The sequence below is a fragment of the Schistocerca cancellata genome, chromosome 5, assembly GCF_023864275.1.
Source record: "Schistocerca cancellata isolate TAMUIC-IGC-003103 chromosome 5, iqSchCanc2.1, whole genome shotgun sequence".
NCBI lineage: Eukaryota > Metazoa > Arthropoda > Insecta > Orthoptera > Acrididae > Schistocerca > Schistocerca cancellata.
Genome location: NC_064630.1, coordinates 176,601,208 through 176,618,311, shown reverse-complemented (window position 1 = coordinate 176,618,311; position 17,104 = coordinate 176,601,208).

Below are 17,104 nucleotides of genomic sequence, written 5' to 3'. Positions count from 1 at the left end.
AGTCGCTTTCCTGCCAAATGTTCTTTTAACTTAGGGAACAAGTGATGGTCACTGGGCGCCAAGTCAGGACTATAGGGTGGGTGCAGGAGAGCAACGGTTTGCCGAGCGATGTGTGGGCGAGCGTTGTAATGGAGAATGTGTACGCCCTTGCTCAATATTCCTCTTCCCCGGTTCTGAATTGCCAGTTTGAATTTTTTTCGGAGTCTCACAGTACCTGTCAAACATTATCCAGGGTGAAACTTCCTGGCAGATTAAAACTGTGTGCCCGACCGAGACTCGAACTCGGGACCTTTGCCTTTCGCGGGCAAGTGCTCTACCATCTGAGCTGCCGAAGCACGACTCACGCCCGATACTCACAGCTTTACTTCTGCCAGTATCTCGTCTCCTACCTTCCAAACTTTACAGAAGCTCTCCTGCGAACCTTGCAGAACTAGCACTCCTGAAAGAAAGGATACTGCGGAGACATGGCTTACCCACAGCCTGGGGGATGTTTCCAGAATGAGATATTCACTCTGCAGCGGAGTGTGCGCTGATATGAAACTTCCTGGCAGAGTAAAGTTTGGAAGGTAGGAGACGAGATACTGGCAGAAGTAAAGCTGTGAGTACCGGGCGTGAGTCGTGCTTCGGTAGCTCAGATGGTAGAGCACTTGCCCGCGAAAGGCAAAGGTTCCGAGTTCGAGTCTCGGTCGGGCACACAGTCTTAATCTGCCAGGAAGTTTCATATCAGCGCACACTCCGCTGCAGAGTGAAAATCTCATTCTGGATCATCCAGGGTGATCCGCCGATCTTCACGCATGGTTTGCTCAACCTTCAACACTGTCTCCTCAGAAACTGACTTGTGAATCTCGGTCCGACCAGCTGCAAACTCTCTACACCATTTACGAACATTTTTGACAACCTTGCACGACTCATCAGAGGAGGAGATTAGTGTTTAACGTCCCGTCGACAACGAGGTCATTAGAGACGGAGTGCAAGCTCGGGTGAGGGAAGGATGGGGAAGGAAATCGGCCGTGCCCTTTCAAAGGAACCATCCCGGCATTTGCCTAAAGCGATTTAGGGAAATCACGGAAAACCTAAATCAGAATGGCTGGAGACGGGATTGAACCGTCGTCCTCCCGAATGCGAGTCCAGTGTGCTAACCACTGCGCCACCTCGCTCGGTACGAGTCATCAGACACTTCCGTCAGTTGGCGATGGATATCAATCGGTGCAGTGCCCTTTGCGTTCAAAAACCGAATAACTGCGCGCAATTCGCACTTGGCGTCACATCCAACGGGAGCTCCATTCTCAGCGGCTGCCAAGACAGAGCGCCTCGGCGCGACGTGCGCATGTTTACACACAGCGCGTGAAACACTCTTCATAACAGTGTGACCAATTGCCACACAGAGTTCTGTACGTATAAAAAAAAGGAGACCTTACTTTTGGGATTACCCTCGTACTTGTTACTACTATTCAAAACACAGGGTGTTTCAAAAATGACCGGTATATTTGAAACGGCAATAAAAACTAAACGAGCAGCGGTAGAAATACACCGTTTGTTGCAATATGCTTGGGACAACAGAACATTTTCAGGCAGACAAACTTTCGAAATTACAGTAGTTACAATTTTCAACAACAGATGGCGCTGCGGACTGGGAAACTCTATAGTACGATATTTTCCACATATCCACCATGCGTAGCAATAATATGGCGTAGTCTCTGAATGAAATTACCCGAAACCATTGACAACGTGTCTGGCGGAATGGCTTCACATGCAGATGAGATGTACTGCTTCAGCTGTTCAATTGTTTCTGGATTCTGGCGGTACACCTGGTCTTTCAAGTGTCCCCACAGAAAGAAGTCACAGGTGTTCATGTCTGGCGAATAGGGAGGCCAATCCACGCCGCCTCCTGTATGTTTCGGATAGCCCAAAGCAATCACACGATCATCGAAATATTCATTCAGGAAATTAAAGACGTCGGCCGTGCGATGTGGCCGGGCACCATCTTGCATAAACCACGAGGTGTTCGCAGTGTCGTCTAAGGCAGTTTGTACCGCCACAAATTCACGAAGAATGTCCAGATAGCGTGATGCAGTAATCGTTTCGGATCTGAAAAATGGGCCAATGATTCCTTTGGAAGAAATGGCGGCCCAGACCAATACTTTTTGAGGATGCAGGGACGATGGGACTGCAACATGGGGCTTTTCGGTTCCCCATATGCGCCAGTTCTGTTTATTGACGAAGCCGTCCAGGTAAAAATAAGCTTCGTCAGTAAACCAAATGCTGCCCACATGCATATCGCCGTCATCAATCCTGTGCACTATATCGTTAGCGAATGTCTCTCGTGCAGCAATGGCAGCGGCGCTGAGGGGTTGCCGCGTTTGAATTTTGTATGGATAGAGGTGTAAACTCTGGCGCATGAGACGATACGTGGACGTTGGCGTCATTTGGACCGCAGCTGCAACACGGCGAACGGAAACCCGAGGCCGCTGTTGGATCACCTGCTGCACTAGCTGCGCGTTGCCCTCTGTGGTTTCCGTACGCGGTCGCCCTACCTTTCCAGCACGTTCATCCGTCACGTTCCCAGTCCGTTGAAATTTTTCAAACAGATCCTTTATTGTATCGCTTTTCGGTCCTTTGGTTACATTAAACCTCCGTTGAAAACTTCGTCTTGTTGCAACAACACTGTGTTCTAGGCGGTGGAATTCCAACACCAGAAAAATCCTCTGTTCTAAGGAATAAACCATGTTGTCCACAGCACACTTGCACGTTGTGAACAGCACACGCTTACAGCAGAAAGACGACGTACAGAATGGCGCACCCACAGACTGCGTTGTCTTCTATATCTTTCACATCACTTCTAGCGCCATCTGTTGTTGAAAATTGTAACTACTGTAATTTCGAAAGTTTGTCCGCCTAAAAATGTACTGTTGTCCCAAGCATATTGCAACAAACGGTGTATTTCTACCGCTGCTCGTTTAGTTTTTATTGCCGTTTCAAATATACCGGTCATTTTTGAAACACTCTGTACCTTGCACCCGCGAAGTCTCTCCGCACCGGCGAGCCACGCGTCTCACCTTGCGAGGCGCGTATAAGGTTGGTAGCACAGGCCGGTCTCTCCCATACGTGTTCGGTGGTATGACGGGGGGAATTAGTGTTACGTGTGGGTGTCAGCTGTTAGCTGTGTTATTGTCTAGTTCTTGCGTACACTGAGTCTAGTGAGAATGCTTACTATTGGGGAGAGAGCGTTTTAGTGGAACAGGTTTTCCGCGCCAGAGGAACCTTCACAGCATGTGAGGCGGTTTTTCTGCTTCGAGGTGTTCACATCGTGACACTGCATGTGATTTAATTCGCAAATTACAGACAACAGGTTCAGTTCGTGGTGCACCTCACACTGGTAGACCCGTAGTTTTAACAGAAATGGCTTTAAGCACTATGGGACTTAACATCTGAGGTCATTGGTCCCCTAGCCTTAGAACTACTTAAATCTAACTAACCTAAGGAGATCACACACATCCATGCCCGAGGCAGGATTCGAACCTGCGACCGTAGCAGCAGCGCGGTTCCGGACTGACGCGTCTAGAACCGTTCGGCCACAACGGCCGGCAGTTTTAACAGAACGGAAGCTTGACGACAAAAAAAAAAAGGGTCAAATGTGTGTGAAATCCTATGGGACTTAACTGCTAAGGTCATCAGTCCCTAAGCTTACACACTACTTAACCTAAATTATCCTAATGACAAACTCACACACCCATGCCCGAGGTAGGACTCGAACCTCCGCCGGAACCAACCGCACAGTCCATGACTGCAGCGCCCTAGACCGCTCGGCTAACCGGGCGCGGCGCTTGACGACAGTTCGGACGTCACGTTGCGGAGTCCAACAAAATCAGTGAGAAAAATAACGCAAGAGGTTAAAGTCACTCGCACCACAGCAAGTAAGGTCGTAACCAAAGAACTGGGCATTTATCCGTATAAAAATTACTGTTGTGCAACAGTTACCTTGTATGGACTATGCGAAACGAATAGCGTACTGTGAATGGTTTCAGTGATTTGTTAACCGGCGTGGAGTTGGTGTTTCAGATCGAACACTTTTTCACTGATGAGGCTTGGTTTCACCTACTTGGCTACATTCTCAATATTCGCGAGCTTGTTCATTAGAAAATCTACATGCCTTAAGGAAAATGCCATTGCACGCAGAGAAAATCGGAATGTAGGTCGCCATAATGCGAGCGCCTATTGTGGGGCCGATCTTTTTCGATAGTACCGTCACTTCCGATATCTGTTGTTCCTATATAATTTATCCATTTATGCCCTGCTGAATGAAAATAAGAGCAAATATTTTTCCAACGAGACAATGCTACTGGTCATACGGCACACCAGTCAAAAATGTTCAAATGTGTGTGAAATTTTATGGGACTTAACTGCTAAGGTCATCAGTCTCTAATCTTACACACTACTTAATCTAAATTATCCTAAGCACAAACACACACATCCGTGCTCGAGGGAGGACTCGAACCTCCGCCGGGATCAGCCGCACACTCGATGACTGCAGCGCCTGAGACCGCTCGGCTAATCCCGCGCGGCGGTACACCAGTCCCTACGACTTTCAAATGAAGTATTTGGAGATAGAGTAATTACGAAAGACCTCTGGCCCCTTACTCACTGAATCTGCTTTCGCCCGACTATCATCTTTGGGGTGCGGATAAAACATTTGTGTAACAAAATAACCCGAAAACAATAGATGAAGACAACGATAATTGTTCAAATGGCTCTAAGCACTATGAGAATATCTGAGGTCATCAGTTCCGTAGACTTAGAACTACTTAAATCTAACTAACCTAAGGACATCACACACATGCCCTAGGCAGGAATCGAACCTGCGTCCGAGGCAGCAGCGCGGTCCCGGACTGAAGCGCCTAGAACCGCTCGGCCACAGCGGCCGGCTTAATTGTTTAGCTGCGTTCGATTACACGTAAAACATTGGTAAAGGTGTTCGCAAATAAATGTAAACGCGTTGAACTATGCCTTCAAGAAAGAGGAAAGCATTTCCCGCACCTTCTGTGATGTTTCGTGATTGCAGTGTATTTAATAGTAATTAATATAATTTAGTAATTTCATTGTTTTAATTGTAATAATGTTGAATCCTATCTCCCAACAAAACTGCAGCAACTAGCAGTGAATCCCGGCCCCCTAGCTTATACAGCGATATGGATGCGTTGCCAACCTTACGCAACATTCAAGGCGAAGCACGAGGAGCTGGTCGCTGCTGAGAGACTTTGCGAATGCACTGCATAGCACCTTTTATTGATAAATACTAGCATTTACTTATTTCTCCATTACTATATAATCTGTCGGTGACTGATGAGAATTGATTGCGATTATTCGCAGGGGTAATCTACACTACTGGCCATTAAAATTGCTACACCAAGAAGAAATGCAGATGACAAACGGATATTCATTGGACAAATATATTATACTAGAACTGACATGTGATTACATTTTCACGCAATTTGGGTGCATAGATCCTGAGAAATCAGTACCCAGAACAACCACCTCTGGCCGTAATAACGGCCTTGATACGCCTGGGCAGTGAGTCAAACAAGGCTTGGATGGCGTGTACAGGTACAGTTGCCCATGCAGCTTCAACACGATACGACAGTTTATCAATAGTAGTGACTGGCGTATTGTGACGCGCCAGTTGCTCGGCCACCATTGGCCAGACGTTATCAATTGGCGAGAGATCTGGAGAATGTGCTGGCCAGGGCAGCAGTCGAACATATTCTGTATCCAGAAAGGCCCGTACAGCACCTGCAACATGCGGTCGTGCATTATCCTGCTGAAATATAGGGTTTCGCAGGGATCGAATGAAGGGTAGAGACACGGGTCGTAAGACATATGAAATGTAACGTCCACTGTTCAAAGTGCCGTCTATGCGAACAAGAGGTGACCGATACGTATGGCGATGACGAATACACGCTTCCAATGTGTGTTCACCTCGATGTCGCCAAACGCGGATGCGACCATCATGGTGCTGTAAACAGAACCTGGAGTCATCCGAAAAAATGACATTTTGCCAGTCGTGCACCCAGGTTCGTCGTTGAGTACACCATCACAGGCGCTCCTGTCTGTGGTGAGCGTTAAGAGTAACCGCAGCCATGGTCTCCGAGCTGATAGCCCATGCTGCTGCAAACGTCGTCTAACTGTTCGTGCAGATGGTTGTTGTCTTGCAAACGTCCCCATCTGTTGACTCAGGGATCGAGACGTGGCTGCACGATCCTTTACAGCCATGCGGATAAGATGCCTGTCATCTCGACTGTTAATAATACGAGGCCGTTGGGATGGAGCACGGCGTTCCGTATTTCCCTCCTGAACCCACCGATTCCATATTCTGCTAACAGTCATTGGGATCTCGACCAACGGGAGCAGGAATGTCGCGATACGATAAACCGCAATCGCGACAGGCTACAATCCGACCTTTACCAAAGTTGGAAACGTTATGGTACGCATTTCTCCTCGTTACAACAATGTTTCTCCAGGCAACGCCGGTCAACTGCTGTTTGTGTATGAGAAATCGGTTGGAAACTCTCCTCATGTTAGTACGTTGTAGGTGTCGCCACCGGCGCCAACCTTGTGTGAATGCTCTGAAACGCTAATCATATGCATATCATAGCACCTTCTTCCTGTCGGTAAAATTTCGCGTGTGTTGTACATCATCTTCGTGGTGTAGCAATTTTAATGGCCAGTAGTGTAGTTCACAATAATTAGGAACGGCGTCTAAACGAAATTACTGGCTGCTCTACCAGTGGAACGTTCGCCGGCAAGTATTGCATGGTCTTACTGCTCTGCTACAACTGTGTTCCAGCAGGAAAGCTGCAGAGGCAGCGGACAGGCAGTCGTGTCCATGCGAGTGCGGCCCGGCGGTTCACGTAACTCTGCCCGCGCTATGCTGCTCTGCTCTGCGCAAGCATTGCGTGCGGCGCTGGGTTCGATCGCGGCGTGCGCAGTGCTTGCGTGGAGCAGTGCAGCCAGTACATCCGGACACCCACTCTGCTGACAACTGTCTGCGGTCTGCGCCGGGACAACTGGTCTGCTTTTCCAGAGAGTACATCTGCGTCAAATTTAAGGCGATTCGAGAAAAGTTTAAAGTCTGACACGGCACATCTGGCACACAACAAGTATCAGTAATGGCATAGGAACCAGTGATCACAAAGGGCATCGAGCGCTGCTAAATTAGTCACACGCTTCAAACTGACGCCCGCTACAGAGATGCTCAAAGTTTTGTCCACATGCATCGAGACACGCCTGACGACGACGACGCTCCATTGAAATGCGCACCCTCTCGAAGATACCTGGTGCATCTCGAAGACATCTTGCGGCCGCAACAGTCCTGCCTACCAGATCCCTCGGATACAACAAGTGTTTCATATACAAGGTCGTTCAGATATCCCAACAGGGAAAAAACTATTGTGGACAGATCGGGTGATCGTGGTGACCGTGCGACTGGGCCATTCCAGAGGCTAGGGAAGGTTGCCTGCAGACGTGCCCTCACTTGTCTGCTGAAATGCGCGGGGGCTCTGTAATGCTGTAACCAAATGCGGAGACGAACAGGCATGGGAACTTCATTTAGCATGACACTTCCTGGCAAATTAAAACTTTGTGCCGGACCGAGACTCGAACTCGGTACCTTTGCCTTTCGCGGGCAAGTGCTCTACCAACTTTTTTTTTCTTTTTTTTAAATTGTGTGCTGGACCGAGACTCGAACTCGGGACCTATGCCTAAATAAAAGACGACATTCTTCATAAAATAACACAATATCCTTTGAAAACGTAAAACATAAAAGGTAGCTATATTTCCACAACAGCCTTCTTTTTTTTATTTATTTATTTATTTTTTTGTCACATGTGTAAGGAAAAAAAAACTTAGAAGAGGAGGAGAAAAGAGAAGTGAAATAAAAGAGGAATACTTGCCGCGCTATGCTCCACTTTGGCGCGCCATCAGAACAAAATGCATCATTGACCATTAAAGGGGAACGTGGGATCGTCCAGCCTTGGCTGGCACAGTTCGTTGAGATTCCAGCTTTGAGGCGGGTTAGTGAAAATGCTCTGTAAATAGTTCGCGAAAGTGGCCCGATAGTGTCGATGTCGGCGAAGGGTGTGGTGATGTACTTGGAGGCGCGTCCAAAAGTCCGCCGGATCGACGATGTCGTCGCGGAAGAGGTAGTTGACAGCCATGCCACTGATCCATGTGATGGCGTGCCACTTAGCCGATGGAAAGTAGGTCGAGTCGGTAGGAGAAACGTGATGTGGTGGTACTCGGAGGTAGAAAGCCACAATCTTCTGTGAGAGGGTCCAGACGGCTGCTGCTGGCCCACACTCAAAACGATGTAGATCTGTATCTTCGACATTGCACTTGAGGCACAGGGGTGAGTCCACCAGTGCGATGCGATGCAGTTTCTGTCTTGTAGTATACTTGCCGTTGACGAGAAGGTACCACATAGAGGTGGTGTCAGTGGTGTGATATGGTTGGTGGATCGCTTTCCAAACTGTAGGCCATGAAACCTGGGGGTGACGTGTTTCGACGGGGTTGCGGGGTGGAGACTTTCGGAGAAGGCAATAGATGTCGCGGTTGGTCGTCTGCCTGGTCCTGAGGAGCTCGGTGCATATGTAGCTATACTCCAAAAAAAAACGGCCGATATGTGACATCGGAGGAGGGATGTGTGCCAGAGACGTCGGTGGGCGTCTCGAAACAGGTGCGAGCTCAGTGGTCAACATTCCAGTAAAAGTAGCATTTTGGCTTTTCCATAACCGGAGCATAGTATTGGTGTAAATTGCCGTAGTCCTGGCTCTCACATTAACCAGATCGAGGCCACCGTCCCGCTTCGGTAAGGTGAGAGCTTCATACTGGACTTTGAATATGTGTCCAGAACAAATAAAATAGCCGAAAGCCGCCTGTAATCTGGCCGCCATTGTCGCAGTGATGGGCAGAATCTGCGCTATATGGGGTATCCGGGCTGCCAGATGGGTATTGACGAAGGTGACTCTCTGGCACATATTTAGCGAGCGTAGTATGTGATTTTCTATGTTGGCCCGGATGCGTTGCAGTAGCGCCCGAAAATTGATCGCCGAGGTGCGGCGAATGTCTCGCGTGTACACCAATCCGAGACACCGAAGAGTGTCCACCAGCTGAAATGAGACTACGCTGTCTGCGGGAAGGCCGCGGCCGATCTTCATGGCGCATGATTTTGCCACGTTCATAGCGCTCCCTGCCCCTGCACTGTAACGGGTAATGCACTGCATCGGAGCTTGTACGTCGGCCGCAGAACGGACGACGAGGGCCAAGTCGTCCGCGTAAGCTCGGCAGCGGAACATATGATCCCGGAGTGGAATACCTGTCAAACGTCGCCGTAATCCGCAAATGAGGGGTTCCATCGCAATGGCATAAAGCACCGTCGACAAAGGGCAACCGTGCCGTACTGAGCGTTCAATCCGTATAGGTTCTGTCAGTCTGCCGTTGACGAGAAGTCTGGACGTTGCTCCACGAAGGAGCCGCATAATCACTTGCGTGAACGGCGGGGGAATTGCCATTCGGTCCATCACTGCGTTGAGGAATGCATGATTGACGCGGTCAAACGCTTGTTTGAAGTCGATAGAGATTAAAGCGCCTGGCAGTCGCGAGTGTGTTGCCACAGCGATCACATCTCGATATTCACTGAGGGCTGTCTGTATATTACCATCGCCGCCTAAGGATGTTTGTTCGTGGGAAACAATGTCTCGTAAGACATGTTTGAGTCGCACTGCTAGAACGCGTGTGACAATCTTGAAGTCGGAATTGAGTAACGTGATTGGCCGCTAACTGTCGAGTCGTGTTCCTCCTGCGGGTTTTGGAACAGGTACAAGTAAGCCTTCCATAAACATTGGTGGCGGGTTCGCCGCGCCGGACAACAGTTCCCAGTACATGACCCTCCATCGTGGCAACATCAAATCTTGGAAGGTTCTGTAAAATTCGAGCGGTAAACCATCCGGGCCAGGAGATCGATTCAGAGACCCTTTGGCCACAGCGCCTTGGACGTCGTCAGTGGTCACTTCAGAAGTCAGGAGGGCTGCAGCTGCTGCATTTAGAGTACCAAGTGTCTCCTGGGCAACCTCAGCAATGGCCTCTGCACCGGCAGGTACTTCTTGATAGAAACGTTTGTAAGCGTTGTGAATGCATCCGCAATGGTAGCTTGCGATGTCAGCCGTCGTCCATCAGGTAGGTCCAAAGTTGACATTAAAGCCTGTCTGCGGCGACGAACATTTTGAACAATATGATGCATAGAAGGTTCTTCACCGTTAATCCTATCTTGCTCGTGCTCGTACAATGGCTCCCTCTAGACGGCATCTGGTCAAGGTTAAAATCTTTGCCTTGATGCGTTGAGCTTCTTTTAGACGATCCGGGGATGGGCGGTGATCCATGAGTTCACGAAGAGCGCTATAGTAGAAATCAGTTGTGTGGTGATTCCACCTGGCTTTGGCTCTGCCATAGTGTGTCAATGTGCGTCGGATGGCCGGTTTGGCGTACAGCAACCACCACTGCAGTGTGGTCTCGTAACGCATAATGCGTTGAACACAGGTGTGCCACGTGTCGGTGATCTGTTGTCGACATTCAGGGTCCCGCAGTAGCGTGACATTGAGTTTCCAAGGTCCTGCACTGCGCCATATACACTCCTGGAAAGGGAAAAAAGAACACATTGACACCGGTGTGTCAGACCCACCATACTTGCTCCGGACACTGCGAGAGGGCTTTACAAGCAATGATCACACGCACGGCACAGCGGACACACCAGGAACCGCGGTGTTGGCCGTCGAATGGCGCTAGCTGCGCAGCATTTGTGCACCGCCGCCGTCAGTGTCAGCCAGTTTGCCGTGGCATACGGAGCTCCATCGCAGTCTTTAACACTGGTAGCATGCCGCGACAGCGTGGACGTGAACCGTATGTGCAGTTGACGGACTTTGAGCGAGGGCGTATAGTGGGCATGCGGGAGGCCGGGTGGACGTACCGCCGAATTGCTCAACACGTGGGGCGTGAGGTCTCCACAGTACATCGATGTTGTCGCCAGTGGTCGGCGGAAGGTGCACGTGCCCGTCGACCTGGGACCGGACCGCAGCGACGCACGGATGCACGCCAAGACCGTAGGATCCTACGCAGTACCGTAGGGGACCGCACCGCCACTTCCCAGCAAATTAGGGACACTGTTGCTCCTGGGGTATCGGCGAGGACCATTCGCAACCGTCTCCATGAAGCTGGGCTACGGTCCCGCACACCGTTAAGCCGTCTTCCGCTCACGCCCCAACATCGTGCAGCCCGCCTCCAGTGGTGTCGCGACAGGCGTGAATGGAGGGACGAATGGAGACGTGTCGTCTTCAGCGATGAGAGTCGCTTCTGCCTTGGTGCCAATGATGGTCGTATGCGTGTTGGCGCCGTGCAGGTGAGCGCCACAATCAGGACTGCATACGACCGAGGCACACAGGGCCAACACCCGGCATCATGGTGTGGGGAGCGATCTCCTACACTGGCCGTACACCACTGGTGATCGTCGAGGGGACACTGAATAGTGCACGGTACATCCAAACCGTCATCGAACCCATCGTTCTACCATTCCTAGACCGGCAAGGGAACTTGCTGTTCCAACAGGACAATGCACGTCCGCATGTATCCCGTGCCACCCAACGTGCTCTAGAAGGTGTAAGTCAACTACCCTGGCCAGCAAGATCTCCGGATCTGTCCCCCATTGAGCATGTTTGGGACTGGATGAAGCGTCGTCTCATGCGGTCTGCACGTCCAGCACGAACGCTGGTCCAACTGAGGCGCCAGGTGGAAATGGCATGGCAAGACGTTCCACAGGACTACATCCAGCATCTCTACGATCGTCTCCATGGGAGAATAGCAGCCTGCATTGCTGCGAAAGGTGGATATACACTGTACTAGTGCCGACATTGTGCATGCTCTGTTGCCTGTGTCTATGTGCCTGTGGTTCTGTCAGTGTGATCATGTGATGTATCTGACCCCAGGAATGTGTCAATAAAGTTTCCCCTTCCTGGGACAATGAATTCACGGTGTTCTTATTTCAGTTTCCAGGAGTGTAGATTGCCGACGTCGGTTCATGGTACAGATGTAGATGTCATGATCCGAAAAGGCAGACGGCCAACGTTCCGCGTCGAGGAGATCTGATTTCAGAGTGTCTGAGATGTATATTCTATCAAGTCGGCTGGCGGAGTGGCTCGTGATGTGTGTATACCCCGGGCGGTCGCCGTGTACCACTCGCCAAGTATCGAGGAGACGAAGGCGGCGGACGAGGAAGCGAAGTTACGGACATGTGGTGAAATGGGGGTATTGGTCTGTGCGCTCGAGAACACAGTTGAAATCTCCGCCTACGAGGAGATGATCGTATCGGCCGAGGAATAAAGGCGTGATATCTTCTGCGTAGAACTGGGAGCGATCCCTCCGTTTATCAGTGCCCGATGGGGCGTAGAGATTTATGATTTTGAGTCCTTCAACTGTTATGGCCACCCCTCGCGCCGTTGGGAGGTATGCGACATCGGAAACTGCAATCCCTTCTCGTAGGAGGATGGCTGCTCCTGTGTGTTCCATAGCTGCAGGGGCGGCGTACGTCTCATATCCATAACACCCAGTCCAAGTTGCTGTCCTCAGTTCTTGTAACAGGGCGATGTCGATGTCCGCTGCTCTTAGCGTGTCACGGAGCAGTTGAAGTTTAACGTGGGAGCCGATATTATTAGTATTGATAGTAGCTATTCGGTACGCCTGATGGGAGATTCGTGCTGCCGATAGGTTCGTAGCTGGTGAAGATTGTCGTCGTGGATGCGTGAAGTCCATAGAAGTCGCAGAAGTCGCCGTAGAAACTTCCCACATTTTAGTGTTGGTCTAACGGAGGAACAGATCTCATTTCCGCATCAGATGGAGGTGGGAAATCCATGTCATCCGCCCATGAAAAATGTCCGACAGGTTTGGGATCGGCGAGAGGTGGCAGCGCTGGCCGAGTCGGCTCAATTGCGTCGGTGACAACAGGCGTGCTGTGTTCCATGGCTTCTGGGCGCGGGATTTGGGCACGATCTCTGTTGGACGGTTCACCGTCTTGTGGATGACGCGTCTCCGTGGCAGAGGAGAAAGTGTTATCGTGCTCTCCGTCAGAGTGATGTGCCATCTCTTCGTCCTGCGTAGGGGGCTCAATGGTCGATTCTGACGTCTTGCGGTGTTTTTTTCGTCGTTTAGGCGACTTCTGCTTTCTGCAATGAGTTTCCGTGTCTGAGGAAGGAAGAGATTCACGTCGTTCCGGTACAAAAGCCGCGGGTGTTATGATGCGGCTGTCATTCTCCAGAACAGTCTCGTTGGTATCCTTGTGATCTTCTAGCGTGGGCGTGTCCGGCTGTTGGACATGTTCGCGGGCGGCATCGCCGGTGTCAAGGTGCTGGGACGTCTCCGGGTGTATCGGACCAGAGAGACGCCCATGAACGGCGTCTTGAGAGGGCTGGACGTGCAGTGTCGCCGCATAGGTGACTGGAAGGATGGTTGTGGTTCCGTCGGTGTTCGTGTCGTCGTGCCGTAGTTGTGTGATGCGGCGTTGCAGGCATTCATTACGGACGTGGCCTTCTTTGCCACAACCGGAACATGTTCGAGGTTGTCCGTCGTAAATGACCACCGCACGGCAGCCGCCGATAGAAATGTACGATGGTACGTGCCGTTTGAGATCGATTCGGACTTGTCTCACACCATTAAGCACCGGATACCTCGTAAACTGTGCCCATGTCTCGGCTACGTGGCTCTGTACTTTTCCGAACGGGCTTAGCACCGCGATGACTTCATCTTCATTCACCTCGAAAGGCAGTTCGAATACACGGATCGTCCGAAGGCCAAGTCCTGCATGGTCGACATCCACAAGGCCGAGTTTCCGTCGGAGTGCCGAAATTTTAGTCCATGTCGTGTCCGTTGAATAATCTCATTGCAGGCAGCGTCGGAAGTCATCTTAACATAAACGACGCTGCTAATGATCGATAGGTGTATGTCGATGAGGTCGTCACGGGGGATCTTCACGTCTTCGCGTAGGAAGCGTTCGACGGCCAGTGCTTTGGGTCGTGCGTATTCATTTGAGAAGGTGAACTTAAGAGTGTTCTTCCTGTAAGAGTTGGCCATTATATGTTCAAAATGGCTCTGAGCACTATGGGACTCAACTGCTGTGGTCATAAGTCCACTAGAACTTAGAACTACTTAAACCTAACTAACCTAAGGACATCACACACATCCATGCCCGAGGCAGGATTCGAACCTGCGACCGTAGCGGTCGTGCGGTTCCAGACTGTAGCGCCTTTAACCGCTCGGCCACTCTGGCCGGCCGCCATTATATGTTGTTCGACTAAGAAGCGCGGTGACGAGGAAGTAAACAAAACACTCCGCGCGCGCAGCGGCGTGGACGGCCGAGCGCGGTGCGCACTGCTGCCCTGCCGAACGCAGACTATTTCGCGTGTGTAGTACGTCATCTTCGTGGTGTAGCAATTTTAATGGCCAGTAGTGTAGTTCATAATAATTAGAAACGCCGTCTAAACGAAATTACTGACTGCTCTACCAGTGGAACGTTCGCCGGCAAGTATTGCATGGTCTTACTGCTCTGCTACATCTGTGTTCCAGCAGGAAAGCTGCAGAGGCAGCGGACAGGCAGTCGTGTCCATGCGAGTGCGGCCCGGCGGTTCACGTAACTCTGCCCGCGCTATGCTGCTCTGCTCTGCGCAAGCATTGCGTGCGGCGCTGGGTTCGATCGCGGCGTGCGCAGTGCTTGCGTGGAGCAGTGCAGCCAGTACATCCGGACACCCACTCTGCTGACAACTGTCTGCGGTCTGATCCGGGACAACTGGTCTGCTTTTCCAGAGAGTACATCTGCGTCAAATTTAAGGCGATTCGAGAAAAGTTTAAAGTCTGACACGGCACATCTGGCACAGAACAAGTATCAGTAATGGCATAGGAATCAGTGATCACAAAGGGCATCGAGCGCTGCTAAATTAGTCACACGCTTCAAACTGACGCCCGCTACAGAGATGCTCAAAGTTTTGTCCACATGCATCGAGACACGCCTGACGACGACGACGCTCCATTGAAATGCGCACCCTCTCAAAGATACCTGGTGCATCTCGAAGACATCTTGCGGCCGCAACAGTCCTGCCTACCAGATCCCTCGGATACAACAAGTGTTTCATATACAAGGTCGTTCAGTTATCTCAACAGGGAAAAAACTATTGTGGACAGATCGGGTGATCGTGGTGACCGTGCGACTGGGCCATTCCAGAGGCTAGGGAAGGTTGCCTGCAGACGTGCGCTCACTTGTCTGCTGAAATGCGTGGGGGCTCTGTAATGCTGAAACCAAATGCGGAGACGAACAGGCATGGGAACTTCATTTAGCATGACACTTCCTGGCAAATTAAAACTTTGTGCCGGACCGAGACTCGAACTCGGTACCTTTGCCTTTCGCGGGCAAGTGCTCTACCAACTTTTTTTTCTTTTTTTTTTTAAATTGTGTGCTGGACCGAGACTCGAACTCGGGACCTATGCCTAAATAAAAGACGACATTCTTCATAAAATAACACAATATCCTTTGAAAACGTAAAACATAAAAGGTAGCTATATTCCGCAACAGCCTTCTTTTTTATTTATTTATTTATTTTTGTCACATGTGTAAGGAAAAAAAAACTTAGAAGAGGAGGAGAAAAGAGAAGTGAAATAAAAGAGGAATACTTGCCGCGCTATGCTCCACTTTGGCGCGCCATCAGAACAAAATGCATTCTATCATTGACCATTAAAGGGGAACGTGGGATCGTCCAGCCTTGGCTGGCACAGTTCGTTGAGATTCCAGCTTTGAGGCGGGTTAGTGAAAATGCTCTGTAAATAGTTCGCGAAAGTGGCCCGATAGTGTCGATGTCGGCGAAGGGTGTGGTGATGTACTTGGAGGCGCGTCCAAAAGTCCGCCGGATCGACGATGTCGTCGCGGAAGAGGTAGTTGACAGCCATGCCACTGATCCATGTGATGGCGTGCCACTTAGCCGATGGAAAGTAGGTCGAGTCGGGATATTTCATCATGGTAGGAGAAACGTGATGTGGTGGTACTCGGAGGTAGAAAGCCACAATCTTCTGTGAGAGGGTCCAGACGGCTGCTGCTGGCCCACACTCAAAACGATGTAGATCTGTATCTTCGACATTGCACTTGAGGCACAGGGGTGAGTCCACCAGTGCGATGCGATGCAGTTTCTGTCTTGTAGTATACTTGCCGTTGACGAGAAGGTACCACATAGAGGTGGTGTCAGTGGTGTGATATGGTTGGTGGATCGCTTTCCAAACTGTAGGCCATGAAACCTGGGGGTGACGTGTTTCGACGGGGTTGCGGGGTGGAGACTTTCGGAGAAGGCAATAGATGTCGCGGTTGGTCGTCTGCCTGGTCCTGAGGAGCTCGGTGCATATGTAGCTATACTCCAAAAAAAAACGGCCGATATGTGACATCGGAGGAGGGATGTGTGCCAGAGACGTCGGTGGGCGTCTCGAAACAGGTGCGAGCTCAGTGGTCAACATTCCAGTAAAAGTAGCATTTTAGCTTTTCCATAACCGGAGCATAGTATTGGTGTAAAGTGCCGTAGTCCTGGCTCTCACATTAACCAGATCGAGGCCACCGTCCCGCTTCGGTAAGGTGAGAGCTTCATACTGGACTTTGAATATGTGTCCAGAACAAATAAAATAGCCGAAAGCCGCCTGTAATCTGGCCGCCATTGTCGCAGTGATGGGCAGAATCTGCGCTATATGGGGTATCCGGGCTGCCAGATGGGTATTGACGAAGGTGACTCTCTGGCACATATTCAGCGAGCGTAGTATGTGATTTTGTATGTTGGCCCGGATGCGTTGCAGTAGCGCCCGAAAATTGATCGCCGAGGTGCGGCGAATGTCTCGCGTGTACACCAATCCGAGACACCGAAGAGTGTCCACCAGCTGAAATGAGACTACGCTGTCTGCGGGAAGGCCGCGGCCGATCTTCATGGCGCATGATTTTGCCACGTTCATAGCGCTCCCTGCCCCTGCACTGTAACGGGTAATGCACTGC